Consider the following 14,827-nt stretch of genomic DNA (forward strand, 5'->3'; position numbering starts at 1 on the left):
GGGCGGTGACGTCACGGCACCGCCGAAAAGACGCGCCCCGCAGCGGCGTAGACTTTCCAAGAAGAGTCGCGCGCATGCAGGATGCTTCCGGGTCCCTCTCGAGGGCGGCTGGGCGGGGCTCCAACCTGCAAGAGCCGCTGCATTCAAGCTCGCACGTGAGCCCCGCTAAATAAAGCCACGCATGCGCACGAAGCTAGGCCAGCCGGCCGGCGGGTCCGTCTTCGCTCGGCCAAGCCTGCCGGGGCGCCTGCGGGGCGCTTGCGGTTGGCCTGAGCCTGGGCGGAGAGTTGGGCGCTTCTATTTATTTTATTCAGTTTATGTGGCCGCCCATCTCACCTGCCGGACTCATTTCGCTTTGCAAGAAAGAGCAGCTCAAGAGCGGAGCCAAGCCAACTCTGTGCAGCCCTTGGGGCTCCCTGAGCAGCTCAGTGCGAGCGCCCCCCCCAGATGTTGCGCCCTGTGCAGCCGGCCCCCCCTGCACCCCCCACGCTACGCCACTGCAAGCACCTCAGAAAGTGGTGTGTGCTGCTGTGTTTGACTTCCTGTGGGAGTTCTGCAGAAGATTTCTCTCCCATGACATGATGTAGCACAGCTATGCTTTCATTTTCCGTTGTGCTTCATATCTTTGTGAGAGCTTCTCAGAAACCTTCAGGCAGCTGGAGCAAAACTTTCAAAATGAAGCTTAAAGACATTGTTGGGAATTTTTTCCACAACAGAACAGCACTAAATTTCATTGCCACAATTATTTTGGCAGTGATTGAAGAAATTACGGAACGCGAATATACCTGTGCCCCACCGCCATGGAATCTAACTTATTTTATAATATTGTTAGTGCTCCCATTTCTCATTTTCTTCATCCTGAATTTTATTATTCAGAGGTATATGTTAAATTCATTTGATATTAAAAAAAACTGGTGCTCCTGGCTCTGCATCCTATGGCAGTGTTCCTTCCCTCCCTGCATGTGGATTGTGATTGTTTTTTTGGATGGAAGGTATTTCCAGTGTGCAATGAGTACAGATCACGATGCATCAATAAAGCTAACTAATTTTGAAATGTCGGCAGAATCTAAGGTAAGCTGTTGTCGTTTTTCCCCTTATATTTCATCTGACACTTGCCATAAAATCCTGATAAAATTCGCGTAAATTTGAAATTTGATTTGAAAAGATAACATTTGTTTGTGTGTTCACTCAGGAGGAAAGAAAGGCTAAGCTGCATAACCTGGAGCTCATACTGAACTAACAGATGCTTGATATTGAGAAAAGAAGCTGTTTTTCAGGATATTTTAGATTTGAGAGAAAGAGAAATTTGATCCTTTCTCTCCTAGATGCTTTCCCATTCTGCTGTAAATGGAAAGTGGGAAACGTTGCCGGCGTCAACTCCCCTCCGCCCTGTGCGTTCCCACAGAGAGGGCCTCCTCAGGGTGCCTCCGGTCAGAGAATGCCGGCTGGTGGCCCCCAGGGGGAGGGCCTTCTCTGTGGGCGCCCCGGCTCTGTGGAATCAACTGCCGGTTGAGCTCCGGATGGCACCGGATCTCCGCTCCTTCCGGCGCGGGTTAAAGACCCACCTATTCGAACAAGCTGGCCTGGCCTGATGGGGAGTTAATTTAGGGTTTTAAATATTTGTATATTTTATTGTTTTATCTTGGGCATTAATTTAATTCTATTTTAACTTTTGTATTTTTGTATTTTTATTATATGCCCTGTTCACCGCCCTGAGTCCTTCGGGAGAAGGGCGGTATAAAAATTTAATAAAATAAATAAATAAATAAATAATTTATTAGACATTCAAACGGGCAAATATGGGGGTGCAGAGGAAAAGCACATAGATGGGTATCCATCTCAGGTCAAGAAAGGAATTGGAAACTTATTCAACTTTTTTGCTTTTAGCTTTTTCACACAACTAACAGATTGGGCTTTAGCAATAAACCTCTTCAGATTATAGCTACCAGTATATCTAGTCCATGATGTATTTATCACAAAGTGGTTTCTATTCCACTGAATCTTATATCACAATTTAGCTCTTATGGAACTTCAATAATTCTAATACAAGCAGCTCAATTTCTGCACACAACTGTTACGTAACAGCCTGGTTTTCATTAGTTTCTTTGTGGTGATTTGTTTTTTCTTTTTGTCCTGATTTGAAAGTCTGGTATGAAACGTTGCTTCCCAAATGTACACTAAAAACAGCCTGTTGAAATAAATATTAGCTTTGTAAATTTATTGTTGCACATATTTTTAGGAAAACCTTAGTTTTCTTGATGACCTCAACCCATAAATTAAATTAAATTAAATTAGGAACTATGTGAATATTGGGGACTTGGGATATCAAAGACAGGGTTGCTTTTGCTTTCAAATTTTGGAATATATTACCAGAGTTATATTGTTAATGTAGCCTTTCTTCTTACCTCTTTCAGACTATTGGATTAAGTGTGCTCTTACTCATTACTTTTGCGATGCTCGGACACTATTGTGTCAAGAATAAGAATGAGCCCCAGCAGTCTAATACTGGGTAGAATGCATCTGAGAATACAAGTAATCCTTGAATTTCTAGGCAAAGCAGTATTTAGGTGAGTTTTGCCCGTTGTATGACCTTTCTTGCCACAATTAAGTGAATCACTGCAATTGGGTTTTTTTAAACTATTTTTATTGTATGCAAAAAAAAGTTAAAATGCAAAACACCAAAATGTTTTACAAAAAAACAAAGAGGAAAAAAGCAACAAACATTGAAAAGAAAAAGGTGCATTAAAAAAATAGACCAACACATATACACATATTGTCATCCCTAGTTGAATGCTGATTAATATATTACAACAATATTAGTTTCCCACCCCTTGCGAAACAGGCCCAAAGAATTTGAAGTGACTAAACTACTAATTCTATTTTACAAAGTGTTAACCTGTCATCTATATAGTATATCAGTAACAAAATAGTTAACAGGAAGAACAGTAATAATTCAAAAAGACAAGATTAAAATTCCAAAACCCTCTGTTAACAAACTCTTATTGTAAACAACTCATAGCAAATTTATCACGGCTTCTTAACTATCCCAAATCATTCCCCAAATTAACCCTGATTGGTCCCCGATAAAATATCGACATTTGTTTCTTAATGCCATCTCTTATCAATTATTGTTTGATTGAATTCAGTAAATCCAATCTCCAAAGCCAGACTCTTCCCAAAAAAATCCAGATGAAATTGTTCCCCAGTTAAAGGCGATAAAAACCGTTCCCCAATCCTCTTCAATCCACTTAACAAAGACCAATTGACAGTTTTCTGCTATTATACTGTATAGAAAGACTGACTTGAGCTTCAGGAAGGTGTATGAGTTCAGCTCAGTTATTTCTGAGTCCATATTTCTTCCTAACATATCTGCTGCTTTGAGATCACATTCCTTTTGTGGATTTAATTGATTTACTGTCAGTTTCCTCTGAATATTTTCCAGCATCTTGATGAGTTCATCAAAATTTTTAAGAAAGCTTTCAGCTAAAGATTGCACGTTGCCAAGCAGGGAGGCTCCGTCCTCACGCTACCCTGAAGACAGCCACCCTCAGTCCCCCCAAACAACAGCCCTTATAGTACCAAGAAAGTCCACAGAGTAGGAGCACACCCACAGGGCAAAGTCCCGGGTTCCAAGTCCAATCCACCAAGCAGGGCCCAGGCACAAAACCAGGGCAGTCCTCAGGACAAGAAACAGGTCCCAGAAAAGAAGCAGTTCCAAAGCTCCAGTGAAGCAAAGGCCACAAGAGAAGAGCGAGGTCCAAAAGAAAATGCAAACAGCAATCTTCCATGTGAGGCAAGGCAAACAGCAGCAAGCATATGTAAAAGCCAGGGTAATGTAAGCCAAAGCAAACAATTCTTCCTGGCAAAGACTAACTCCCCTGTGTCTGGGCAGGCAGGCAGCAATCCATCTGGTCGACCACCTTTCCCAATGCCTGAGGGGCCCAGGAGAGCATTGTCCTCAGCCCCTGGTGTGTACCTTCCCTGTCCGATGGTCTCAGCTCCAACTCCTCCTCCCCCTCCTCCCCCTCTTCCTCCAAACCAGCCTCTGACACACAGGTATCTCAGGCTGGCCACAACCTAAATCTCTAAATAGAAATGATCCTTGGCTCCATTTGTTGAGAAAGGTGTAGATTTATTAGAGATCAAGCGTATTGCAGCATTGCAAAGCCAGAACTGAGAATTGTGTGCCCAAATCCCTAAGTTCTACTTTTTCACCCAACTGTCCCTTGCTGCCCATCCCATTGTAACCAACCAAATCCATGCAATATGTTTTGACAACAGTCAGCCCAAACACAGCTTTGTATACACCTCTCTCTTTCTTCTAGCTGGATGATCTTGGGGCAGCGTCTCAAGGGGGTGTAGTCTCTACGATCGATTCCCCAAGGATCCCCCTCCTCATCCCCTCTTCCCACAGCTCATGGCAGTCTTTCACCGCATAACAGGAAAGCACAGCAAACATAAGGTGACAGCTGACAATGAGATCCTTCCTTAAGAAAGAAACAGTGATGAAGAGATTTTAAAGGAAAGAAGGAAATTATAAGAAACTACTAGATTACCCCACTGTCCCTGACTATTAATAAGCAAATGACATACTTCAGAATCTCACCAAGCCATGGTTAATTCTAGATACGGGCTGCCTGTTGAAGGTGTGCTAATGCCAGCTCAACAGATGAGCAGAGCAATCTTGGCTTGATTGGTTAATTTCCAGGAGTTCATTTTTTGCTCTTCTTGCGTTAATCTTCTGTGGTTTGAATAGACATTTGTGTGAGGAGCAAAGCACAGGACCAGATCAAAATCAAAGAAAACCTTTTGAATGAATGTTTACTAATAGGTTTTGACTAAAATAGTTTCTACAGGATAAAAGTAAAATAAAGAGTGTGTTCTGAGCCAGGAAGCAACTCAGAAAATGTACTGGGATCCAGGTTATTCTTGACGGAGATTTGATGTGAGCTTGCTGCTAGTAGGAATGTAAGACTACTTTTCTTTCAGCCATGCTACATTTGCATGTTTTTACCTCTACTTCACCTTGTGGAAATGCCATACAGCAAGTGATTTATGTTCAAAGGAAAACTGAGTGCAGATGGGCCCCCACCAGAAAAGTTGTTATCATTCAGGGAAGAGGAGTAGAGCATAAAAATGGTACATACTGTATTTGCTGTGAGATGGGGACACCTTCTGAATGTCTGTCCTAACAGATATGGATTAAGGTTTGGGTCAGGTCTGAATACTTTTCAAAGGAAGAGGACAGCCAAAGCTTGCTTCACTCTTACAGCAGAAGCGGAGATCACAGAATGGAGTACTCTAGGATTTTGGCCCCTTCCACCACTGTTTTCATTCCCCCAAAACTCAAAAGTTTGGAGATGCTGTATAATCATTTTGATTTTTTCAAACCTAGAACTGCTGAGAAAAAGGAGCAAACATCACCTAGATTGTTGGGAGCAACAAGCTGATTCTGTAAAGCGCTTAGAGAGGGCTGTAAACCACTGTGAAGCGGTATATAAGTCTTAGTGCTATAGCTATTGCTATCACCACTACAGTCTTGAGCAACAAATATTCGCCTTTCATACACACACACACACACACCACCGACACAGACACACACAGACACACACACACAGACACAGAGACACAGACACAGACACACACACACACACAGAGAGAGAGAGAGAGAGAGAGAGAGAGAGAGAGAGAGAGAGAGAGAGAGAGAGAGAGAGAGAGAGAGAGAGAGAGAGAGAGAGAGAGAGAGAGAGAGAGGTTAATACCACCCCTACAGTCTTGAGTAACAAAAGTCCCCTTGGGCCCACCCTGTAAGTAAAATATTTGTCTTTCATTGAGTCTTTCTTTCACATTTTGTTTGTTAGATTTTTATCTTGGCTCTAGAAGCTCAAGACAGTGTACATTTATCATGCAAGAGGTTGGTAGCAATGAGAGGAGGGGAGCAGCCCAGGGTCATGCAGAGAGTTCCCAGACTTGATGCTGGATTTGAACCCAACCACACAGGCAGTTTTTTTGCCCACAAATAATTGTTCCAGTAATTCCAGAGATGGAGGAAGGTGAAAAGTCATCAAATTTAATTTCCTCTTTAAAAACCTGCTAGCATGGCTGCAGTGCAGGAACTGGAGCATGAGATGAATCAAAAGGGAAATCCACAGGCTCTGCAGTACTGCAACCTTCTCAAGTCTTCCAAAGATGGCGTGCTGAGCAGAAGGGTGATTTTTTCTCTCCTGCTGACAAATAGCTGATTTCACCACCAAAGCTGGCTCTTTGATGGCATACTCCCAGGTTTGGTTTTATACATTTTATTGGTTTATCAAAATATAAAATAGAAAACATACAAAGAAAAATAAAGATAATGGAAAAATAAGAAGGGAAAAGGGAAAGAGAAAAAAGTGCAGGGGAGAGAGAGAGAGAGAGAGAGAGAGAGAGAGAGAGAGAGAGAGAGAGAGAGAGAGAGAGAGAGAGAGATTGAGATTGCTTCCTGGCAACTTTTGATGCAGTAGAATATGGTAGTATATAAAACCTCAACTTTTTACTTTTATATAATAATATATAGTAGTCATTTTTATAACATCAAACCTAGCTAATCAGCAAAATTCAAAGTCAACATTTTATGTTGACAAGCACAAAGTCCAAAACCACAAGCACAAAGTCCAAAAGCGGTTTCCAAATAGAAACAGAATTAGTTGTGTTCTTTGCTAATCAAAGCAGTCAATTTGGCCATCTCCACTGCATCAACCTTTGCACCCATTCATCTGTTGTGGGAATCAAAGCATCCTTCCATTTTTGTGCATAAAGTATTCTTGCTGCTGTCAGCATATCCATCAAAGTTCCATTTTCCCCCCCAAGTTCTTTATCTATTAAACCTAAGAGAAAAGTCTCTGGTTTCATCTTTATATTCACTTTAAGAATATTCTGTATTAGGATATGAATTCTGCTTCAATATTTCTTTGCTTTATCACACATCCACCATAAATGAAAAAAGTTTCTTCTTTACATTCACTTTTCCAACATTTATTTGAAATCCCTTTATACATTTTTTGACAATATTAGATATTAGATGCCAACGATACATTATCTCATGAAAATTTTCTTTTAAATTATAATTTAATGTGAACTTTAGACCTTTCATCTACATATTTTCCCATTGTTCAAGCATTCACCGCTCTGACAGAGATAAAGGCTCCGGTAAGAGCAAAGGAGGAGGACTCTGTGTGTATATACACTGTAAATAAATAAATAAATAATAAATAAAAATAAATGGTGTGTCAACAGCAGATTGGTGTACACATATTGCTCCCCAGATGTGGAACTGATGACTGTTATATGTAGGCCTTTCTATCTGCCTAGAGAAATTACTGTGGTAATTATTACAGCTGTTTATGTTCCACCTGATGCCAATGTCAGCATGGCACTTTCCAAGCTGTATGACGTCGTCACCAGGCAGCAGCAAACTCACCCAGAGGGCGCTCTTGTCGTGGCTGGGGACTTCAATCAAGCTTGTCTGAAGACAGTTCTCCCCAGGTTTGTACAATATGTGCAAGTTTCCACCAGAGGGAAGAACACTTTAGACCACGTGTATTCCAATCTGAAACAGGCATACAGAGCTTTCCCTCTCCCCCACCTGGTACATCTGACCATCTTTCACTCCTGTTGTGCCCAAAGTATGTCCCTCTCAGGAAAAGAACTCAGGCAGTCACAAAAAGGGTCAGAACCTGGCCAGTGGGTGCTCTCAGCCAGTTGCAGGACTGCTTTGAAACCACTGACTGAAGTGTATTCGAAGAACAAGATCTGAATGCATATACAGATGCCGTACTCTCTTATATTAGAACATGCACTGATAGTGTAACAACAGATAAGTGCATTAGGGTTTACGGGAACTGTAAACCCTGAATGACTGCAGAGATACAAACACTCCTGAGAGCCCGGGAGTCTGCCTTTAAGGCGGGGGACAGGGACACATACAGAGAGGCCAGGGCAAATCTCAAAAGAGGCCATCCTCAAAACAACAATATAAACACAAGGTGGAGAACCACTTAGCAGACAACGATCCGAGGCAAGTATGACAGGGACTGCAGCACTTAACCAACCACAAGGGCAGTATGAGGAGCATGGTTAACACCGATGCCTCGTTGGCTGAGGAGCTGAATATCTTCTTCGCTTGCTACGAGGTAAAAAGACCAGACCCTGTAGCCTTTGCTGGCTGGCCTTCTGATTCTCAGCCACTCACCCTGTGTGAACACCAAGTTAGAGCTGTATTGAAGGCTGTGAATCCTAGCAAAGCCACAGGCCCAGATGGGGTGCTGGGGATAGTGGTCAGGAATTGTACCGATCAATTAGCAGGGGTCCTGACAAGGATTTTTAACATCTCCTTGCAAACGGCATGTGTACCATCGTGCTTAAAAGCAGCTACCATTGTCCCGGTCCCCAAGAAAACCGCAGTTGAGTGCCTGAACGACTACAGACCTATTGCATTAACGTCTGTAGTCATGAAATGCTTCGAAAGATTGGTTCTCCAACATCTCAGGACATGCCTCCCACTGGATTTTGATAAACATCAATTTGCCTATAGGGGAAATAGGTCGACAGACGATGCCATAGCTACTGCTTTACACTCTGTATCAAGTCATCTTGAGAAACCTGGAAGTTATGTCAGGATGCTTTTTGTTGACTATAGCTCGGCTTTCAACACCATTTTGCCGAGCATTCTCATCGAGAAGCTGACTGACTTGAAATTCTCCCCCGCCATCTGCGATTGGATTCAAGACATTCTCAGGGACCGGTTACAAACAGTGAGGGTCGGGTCTGCTTTGTCCACCCCCCTGAAGCTTTGCACCAGCTCGCCACAGGGCTGTGTGCTTAGCCCCTACCTGTACTCTTTATACACATATGACTGTGTATCATCTGACCCATCCACTGCAATAATTAAGTTGGCAGATGATATAACTGTGGTGGGTCTCATTACAGGTGGGGATGAGACAGCATACAGGACGGAGGTACAAACTCTATCCATATGGTGTAGTAACAGCAACTTGCACCTGAACATCGGTAAGATGAAAGAGATGGTGCTAGGCTTCTGGAGAAAAAAGGAGGAACCTGCCCCACTTTACATCGGGAAGGACTGTGTGGAGAGAGTTTCCTCCTTTAAATTTTTGGGAGTCTACCTCTGTGAAGATCTGACCTGGAAAGTTAATACAACCCAGGTGGGTAGAAAGGCCCAACAGAGTCTTCACTTTCTCAGGGTCTTGCGGAAGAACAGGGTAGAACAACGGCTAATGACCCTCTTTTAACGGTCTACTATAGAGAGCGTCCTCTCGTATGGTATTGTGTTTTTTTTTAAAATCCCATTTATATCCCGCCCTTCTCCGAAGACTCAGGGCGGCTTACAATCTAAAGCACAAATCAATGTGCTTAGCAATAGCCTTCATTCTATGTATATGCCTGCTTATTAGGGCTTTCGCCCCCCCCCCCAAGCGGCATTATTACAAAGTCAGCTTATTGCCCCCAACAATCTGGGTCCTCATTTTACCTACCTCAGAAGGATGGAAGGCTGAGTCAACCGAACCTGCACTAATTGCAGGCAGCTGGTGTTACTTAAGGAGGCATTAGCCCACTGCTCCACCAAGGCTCTGGTTTGGTATGCTGGTCTGACAGCCGTGGATAGGAAAGTATTACAGAGGGTAGTGAGCACAGCACAAGACATTGTGGGCTGTTCCCTGACACCACTGGATGACATTGCCAGGGCTCGTTGCCTTGGAAGAGTGAGGAAAATTCTCAGGGATGACTCACACCCTGGACGGTATCTCTTTACTCTCCTACCATCGGGTAGGAGATATAGGAGTATAGCCAGCTGCACCAACAGGCTGAAAAACAGCTTTTATCCGTGGGCTGTTAGGCTTTTGAATGAGAAATAACTTTTGTGAATTTTATGCAGAATTGACTTGGGAGAATGGTGTGTGGTGTAGTTGGTTCACACGGTGTAGTAAGATGGAGGGTTTATTGTCACTGTGTGTTGGAGGGTGAGAGCACGAAGGGAGGCTCAGCTAATCTCAATGTACACATAGTTGTACTTTGACAATAAAGGTTCATTTCATTTCATTATATTATATCCAAAGCTCTCCCCATTGATTCACCCATTGCTTTAGATATTCATTCTTCAAGTTCAATTTCAGTAAGAATTTATAAACCTTAGCAATAATATGTTCATCGCTACCAACCAATAGGACCTCTAATTAATTTTCCACAAAGTCAAATCCATAGCTTTTTAAAAATAAAATTTAAATATGTAAACCCTGACAAACACATCCTTCTGATTTCAATTCCTCTTTAGATTTGAGGATAGGGTCACCATAACTGAAAGACATTATTTGCCCATAAGTTCACCACTCTGGCCTCACCACCATCTCTTTTCTAAAAACAAAGCCTCTTGGGATGATACCCAAAGAGGCATCTTCACAGAGAATCTTACTTTATATTTATTCCAAACTCTTAGGATAGAGTGTCTATCAAAGTGGTTATTAAAACCAACCTTTACTTTAATCCAGTGGTCCCCAACCTTTGTGGCTTGGCAGCCCAGCTGGGGGGGAAGGGGGAAACCAGATTCCGTGAGTGGTGGGCCAGTGCACATGTGCACATGCAACTCAACTTGTGTAAGTTGAGATGTGTGCATGCGCACGGGCCTACTGCTTGTGCAAACCAGTTCTAAATAGGCCTGGTAGTGGGCCTCGGCCTGGGGGTTGGGGACTTCTGCTTTAACCTTATCATATGACAAATAGCCATGCCATTCAAATCTTAATTCCTGGCCTTCCAGTTCAAGTAACCTGCTAGTTTGGAGAGTCACCTACTCTTTCAGCCAGAGGAAACAGCAAGCATCAAAGTACAATTCCAAATCTGGTAAACCCAAAGCTCCTCTCTCTTTAGCATCTTGCAATCATTTATATCTAATTCTTGTTTCTCCCTCTTTGCCCTATACATTTAGAAATATCCATCTCCATCTTGTTTAAATGGAGTATCGGTTATAAGTATTGGGATAGTTTGAAACAGAAAAAGCGTCTTTGGTAAAACATTCATCTTGATCACTGAAATACTCCCCAATAATGTTAATTGCAATCTATCCCATCTTAATAAATCTTTTAAAGTATCATTCCAAACAGGCACAAAGTTATTTTGAAACAGTTTAGCATTTGTGTTTGACAATATAACCTTTAGGTGTTTCACTTTTTTCCCCACTTTTAAACCCAACTTTTTAGTCAATAGTCCCAAGAGGTCATATTCTTGGCAAGCATTGTTTTTTTTTTTTTAAATCCACCAAAGCTCCAAACTCATGTAGTTTCTTCATCAGATATTTTATACTGGTTTTTGGGTTTTCTAAGAATAATGGATTCGCAACTAACAACAACAAGAAGAATATAACTAAATCATCAGCAAATGCTCTTGATTTATCAACATCATTTTTGATATTTATACCTGTTATTTTCTTATCTTGTTTAATATCTCTATTCAAGACTCTTTGCTTTCTTAATTTATATGCCATCGTCCTGGTTTATTTGCAAACTCAGAATGTCTGTTTCACATAATTCAATTTAGTTTCTGTTTCTTGAACTTTAACATAGACAATTGTTAACATATTTTCCATTCTTAATTTAGATTTGAAGTGGCAATCCAAAATGTAGTCTCTTGTTGTTGTTCTTACAGAATGGACTAAAACATCTCTGGGTAATTTTCTCCTGGTGGCAATTCTGGTATTTACTCTATGTTTTGTTGACTTCGATGTCCATTTTCTTTCCTTCCTAATTAGTTAACAATCATTCTTGTTTTCTTGCTCTAGTATTCCTTGCAGGCTATTCGGAAATACCTCCAACTTGAAGCTAGAAGTGCTCTTGCTGTATTATCGATGTTTGGATGCTACCAAATAGGAATAACTGAGGACCCTTGGATCACCCTGGACATACCTGAGAAGACAAATCTAGACGGTTGCGATTTTTGATAGGAGAAGCCAGAAGGTTGAGTCCCCATTCACCTGTTTTTTGTTTTTAATCATGTTTTCAATTTAACAGCACATTTTGATATTTGCTTTTTTTTCTTTTTGATTTTTCCTTGTACATGTTAATAGACTAGTTTAATGATGATTTATTCTAACTGCTTGCAAGATTTTAAAGCGGATTCTTTGTGTTTTCTTTTATTGCTTTATTAGTTGTGGTAAGTCACTTTTGTTTATTCTGCAGTGGCGTAGCGTGGGTTGTCAGCACCCAGGGCAAGGCAAGTAATTTGCACCCCCCCCCCTCCACAGTGGGCGGCGACCCCTCGGATCGGATTTGCACAGCCAGCACTGCAGTGAGAGAGAGTGAGTGAACCAGGCAGGGGCAGAGAGCTGCGAGTGCGAGCGCGCCCCCCCAGATGTTGCGCCCGGTGTGGCCGGCCCCCCCTGCACCCCCCACGCTACGCCACTGTTATTCTGTATGGAAGTAGATGGCAACTTATTGAGTAGCAAAAGTGAACTGATTTCGTTTACATTTAATAATAATATAATGTTGGAAGGGACCTTGGAGGTCATCTAGTCCAACCCCCTGCTCAGGCAGGAAACCCTATACCATTTCAGGCAAATGGCTGTCCAGTCTCTTCTTAAAAACCTCCAGTGTTGGAGCATTCACCACCTCTGGAGGCAGGTTGTTCCACCGGTTAATTGTTCTAACTGTCAGGAAGTTTCTCCTTAGTCCTGGTAGGTTGCTTCTCTCCTTGATTAGTTTCCATCCATTGCTTCTTGTCCTGCTTTCAGGTGCTTTGGAGAATAGCTTGGCTCCCTCTTCTTTGTGGCAGCCCCTGAGATATTGGAACACTGCTATCATGTCCCCCCTCACCCTTCTCTTCATTAAACTACACATACCCAATTCCAGCAACCGTTCCCTATATGTTTTAGCCTCCAGTCCCCTAATCATCTTGGTTGCTCTTCTCTGTACCATTTCTAGAGTCTCGACATCTTTTTTACATCGTGGTGACCATTAGTATCGGATCTTCACTACAGGGCTTTTTACATTTTATTAATTTTTAAAAGCTCTGGTCTTTTTTTTTTAATCTTTGATGAAATCCCTCTTTCCCACTTATTTTGTGGGAAAGTTTATTTCAACCTTTTTTCAGGTTATTGGTGTATTTGGTGTTTCCCTTGTCCTTGAGAGGAATTTATAATTGTCTGTAAATCTTAGCTACAGAAGAGTCTTGGATTATATTAAACATTCAAAGAATGTATCAATTTAAGGATGAAGCTCTTTGGGAAGCCTTTGGGAAAAAAAGGCTTTGCAATTTACAAGTTCAAATTGAAAATTTAGATAAAAAGTTTGATAAAATAACAACAGTTTTAAATCAACCCAAAGATGATATTCATATGTACAATAAGTAATAGCAGTTAAACCAAATAAATTACTGGATGGATTGGGATTTAATTTGCTGCTGGCAAGACTTGAAGGAGAAGGAGTCTGGTTCGAAAACTGCAGGCTAGCTGGAGAAGGCTGAAAGAGGCATGGATTTTAAAGTCACAAAGTTTGCAGAACTGATGAACTGGATTTTTTTTTTAAGAAAATTGATGGAGATTGGGGAATGGACATTATACCTAACTGGAAAACGAATGTTAAGAGCCATTGTTTTTCAACTTGTAGGGGTTTTTTGAACAACAAATGCTTTGGAGATATCCACCCCAGAGACTTATGATTTTGAGTAATGGGATCCAATTGTTGGGAAAGATGCGGGTTAAAAGTTTTTTTTTACTTTTCTATATAGTATATGTATTTTCTTTGTTTTCCCTTTTTTGAAGTTGGTATTTTGATGTTTTGAATAAAAAATTAAAATTAAAAGAAAAGAATCTGCAACCTTTCCATTGAGCCTTGGAAACAATGGATTGTAACAAAAGAATCACCTCATCTTACAAACATATTGGGGGATTACAAGGTTGTAAAATTGATTCAGAGTGGTGGAAATATGTGGAAACACCCTTTATTGAAAGTTCAAGCAGGAGGCACACATTTTGGAACCACAAAAGAAGTTAGAGGTCAGGGGTGTTGGGGCAGGAGTGGGGAAAAAATAAAAAAGTCAAGATGGCAGATCCACCATAAAATTTAATTTCTACCTCTTTCATCTATGTGCTGGGACATATAAAAAGCATAGGATTTCAATTGGATGGTTGTGGCCACCATTTGGACTTTTTTTTACACACAGACACACACCCACACACACACACACCTATGAATACCCCTGAAAGAGGTGTTAGGGAGATTCTGTATCTCTGGTAAACAACAGATTGATGCTGCAACTTCTGTCTGGTATTATACTTTTTGTAACCAAAATTATATCTGCAAAATAACTGCAATTACAACTGTAGATATGGATCCAGTTTTAAAGAACCTGCACATTTCGGTTGGTTTCTGTCAGTCTGAGGGTGATGGCTTGAAGCCTATGGTCATTTAGTTTGTAAAAAGTGACAGCCCACTGCAGGATACGATACCAATATCGGTATTTGTCTTTGCTGCCAAGCATAAATGACAGAAAATCTTCGAGATACTTCTTGAACATTTGTGTACAAACAGCATTTTTCTCCTAATTCCTCCAAGGACAAAGAGAGGATTTGAGATCACCCACAAGTGCTCCGAACAGTTGCTCCTCATGTGGAGACTGCAAGACAAGTTTAGAGCCCGGGGAGATAAGGAAACAGCCATGTCAAAATAGCAGTTGGTTGTTTTGAAAAGACGCTGGATTCATGTACTTCATTTTCTAAACGTTTTTTGAAAATTGCTTGTTCACTTTTCTGCTATTAATAATGTTTGGATGGGCAGGTTTTACATGC

At 41.5% G+C, this 14,827-nt stretch overlaps 1 long non-coding RNA gene across 1 annotated transcript; it reads left to right on the top strand.

The window, feature by feature from the left end:
• Positions 1-852: 852 nt before the first annotated feature.
• Positions 853-11,856, top strand: LOC308661773. Its single transcript, XR_014025018.1, has 3 exons — positions 853-1,071; positions 2,415-2,567; positions 11,825-11,856. It is a non-coding gene; the product is annotated as an uncharacterized lncRNA (long non-coding RNA).
• The last annotated feature ends 2,971 nt before the right edge of the window (positions 11,857-14,827 follow it).

Source organism: Vipera berus, assembly GCF_964194415.1.
Source record: "Vipera berus genome assembly, chromosome: 2".
Taxonomy (NCBI): domain Eukaryota; kingdom Metazoa; phylum Chordata; class Lepidosauria; order Squamata; family Viperidae; genus Vipera; species Vipera berus.